Consider the following 3,215-nt stretch of genomic DNA (forward strand, 5'->3'; position numbering starts at 1 on the left):
TTGATGTATTGCCTGTAGAGTGCATTCGTATAGTTTCGTCATTAATTAATACATCAAAAAATTGGCTTTGATTTTTTGCGTGAGTGAGTGTGTGAGTGAGGTTAGCACCTTTTGGAATGAGCTAAACATTCGCCTCAAATCACAAATGTTAATCTCTAAAAACTTCCATATTAAAGATATTTCATTTGGGCTTTTTTAGCTGTCGGATAATTGGATGCTGACAATATTCTAGTTACCTACATTATACTTGAGAGCAAATACCTTAAAAATTTTCGCTCGAAATTAAGCAAAACGTTCCTACTATTGCCCTGTTTAATATCAAAATGCAAAACAACCGCAACCAAATCGAGCGTTTTCATTGCGAGGAAAATAAACAAAACTTCACTTTCATAATAAAAAATGGTATCACTTCTTACCCATAAATGGAGCATGATGCTATCACCTCCAACTCCCAACTTAAACTGATATTGTTAGTATTGTAATATGTTGAAATATGAATAGTGCGTATAAGCTTGGATGTGTAGTTGGTCTTTTCGGATGTTCTGTGTTTATCATACGATAGGTAGCGTAGTTTCATGTATACATAGAGGATAAATAAAGGTTGTATTGTATTTAGATGTTTTTACCTTGGGCGGACTAATTTATACACGTAGTTTCTTTTAGGCCTCCTCGCCACCAATGTAATTCAGTTATTTTCTTTCTATCTTCTCTTTTTTGATTGTTCATATTGTATCTTATTTCTTTTTTCTTTTTTCTGTGGCAAATAAAATGAATAATAAACATTTAAATGCTGAATATTTAAGAAACTACAGGGTTTGTTGTGGTCAAAAAGTAATTAACACTTTATGATGCTAGCAGGGGCCGAAGCGATTGCGGCGAGAGCACAGCCTCCGCTAAAGGCGGTAACATTGTCTCCCTGAAAAAAATTCAAATTCAGTTTGTTTGAGTCTTTGGGGACTAAAAATGTAGGCTTCGAACATTCTAAAAAGACTTTTAACAAATATTTTAACAAAGGATATGCATATCAAACCATAATAAAATTCATTGGCAGGGGATTGACAAATGTCATCCTTCCATGGTTGTGCTTGGCATAGTCGTCATAATTGCATCATAATACAGAGCTGCGTCTTTGCGAATAAAGAGCAGTAACAGTCCGTTAAGGCGGTCTTCTCTTATGGTACTTCTAAAACCACTTTTTTAAAAAGCACAGCGACGAGTTGCTACGTTTCCAGTTGCACTGGTTACAGCGGCAATCATTAGGAGCCGCAAATTGTGTGGATATTGGGGTATAGGTCTTTGTTGTCTTCTTGTAGAATGGAGGGTTTTTCGACGCTATTGATCCTGAAAATGAAAGCAACCACTTACATATATTTCAAAACACAAATGTTTTCTTTCGCGTATCAGTGAAAAAAGCGTTTCATAACCATGTACATGAGTGCAGATAAAATTAGCGAAAACTATGGTGTATTTTTAGTAAATTTGAAATGAAATTACCATACCAAAAGCGCTTCCACAGCTCTAGCTCCTGAGACGCAATGCTTGGGGATGGCAGATCGGGCAAAAAGTGACGAATAACTTTCTCTTGAAAAGAGCTTTGAAGCTTTTGCAAGTTGGCAGGTATCAGTAGCAGTCCAAGCAATGCTGCTTCTGATAGTCCATTAAAGCGGGTTTCTAATTGCTGCAGCAGGTTGTCAAGGAAGTGATCAAATAACAAGCGCCGAAAGTATGCGACTGGTGTCTTGGCATTAGTGTTGTTTGCCTTACCACAAGTTCGGGGGATAGTAATCCTTATGTCTGCTATCTTAGCCATCTTCTTAATCTTTTCATACACTGAAGAGAAGAATACTGTTTATGTATTATTGCTTATATCTTGCAGCTGATCTTTCACAACTGTTATATGCTTGTACGCCTCAGTATCATCACGTGTGGAACCCTGCAACGAACAGCTAAGTCCTAAGGTGTATCCAAAAAGATGTTTCGCAGTGTAGAAAGCAGCAATGAAAACAGCGCTCTTGACCTGATGGAACAGTCCCTGTGGCTCGGTCTTGGATTTTGCATCCATTTCTTTCCATTTTTGTTAAGGCAAATACTCTCCGGACACAACAGCAGGGGTTTATAGAGATCTTCAAAGTCTTGGAATGCCGTGTGTCGTTCCACCCATCTTGTCTCACATCTTGTCTTGGCTTGATCTTAAGTTTGGCTGCCTTCACCTTCGATTATCTGGTTCAACGATATCTTCATCCTCCATGTCACTACTCTGTTCCTCGCCATTTTCATATTCATCGTCCTGGGAATCACTATCATCCTCTGTGGTAGCCGAATCCCTGTCAATGTTACATTCACTTTCATGGATACTGTTCTTCACCATCACTGGCACTGACAATGGCATTGTTTTCGAACTCTCGTTGCCGCTTTGGCGAATACCTGAAGAAGATCAAGAGCCAAATTCAGTTCATGCTGGCACAATGAAAATACACTGCTCGTGCGGAAACCTCTTGAAAATGCTTGGCGCACCCATTCTGGGATCCCGCAATGTCACCAGCCCCATCATGTCAAGTCTGAGCCCTGCACATTTTAGGATCCAGTCCTAGGTTGGCCACTGCTTGCACAATTTGGTTACATATGGCTACCCCAGTACAGGTCTCGCACTCAATGTATTCCACTAATCACTCAACAGATGCGCCATCGTGTAGGTACCGTACAACGAGACCAAGTTGCTCCCTTGCTATCCTGACTAGGCAGACAAATTACATTTATTATGTCATGGTCAGGGGTTGTACGACCTCTTGACTATCTTCAGACCTAAGAGATGGCATGTTGGCAACACCTCACATCCGCTGACCCTGTTCCTGTTAGGTTGGTTTAGTACCCGTGCAACAGCATTCTCCAGGAGGTCTGCGTTACTCATGCTGATATCTGGCTCCATATGGCAGCTGTCAGCTGTTGTAACAATAGTAGTGCATTTTTTCTTGTTGGGCCTGGAGCCATAAATGGTTAGTAGGCTTGACTGTTCTCCGAGATCAGGTCGTTTCCGCGAATCAGCAGAAGACATCATTCAATCTATCAAAATACAGCATGGTATAATTTGAAATAACCTTTTTTCGCATTGCTTTTGATAAGAACACGCATACCATGACACGGAACAAATCAGCCTTTGCCTTCTGATTTGCTTTCTGATAATGAATACATTAGCCTTATATTTCCTAAAGCACAAT

The 3,215-nt window shown here is 40.0% G+C and overlaps 1 pseudogene; it reads right to left on the reverse strand.

Annotated features, from left to right (window-relative positions):
* Positions 1-1,024: 1,024 nt before the first annotated feature.
* LOC137969513 (uncharacterized) lies at positions 1,025-2,062 on the reverse strand (annotated as a pseudogene).
* Positions 2,063-3,215: the final 1,153 nt, after the last annotated feature.

This window comes from Montipora foliosa, chromosome 1 (genome assembly GCF_036669935.1).
Source record: "Montipora foliosa isolate CH-2021 chromosome 1, ASM3666993v2, whole genome shotgun sequence".
Taxonomy (NCBI): Eukaryota; Metazoa; Cnidaria; class Anthozoa; order Scleractinia; family Acroporidae; genus Montipora; species Montipora foliosa.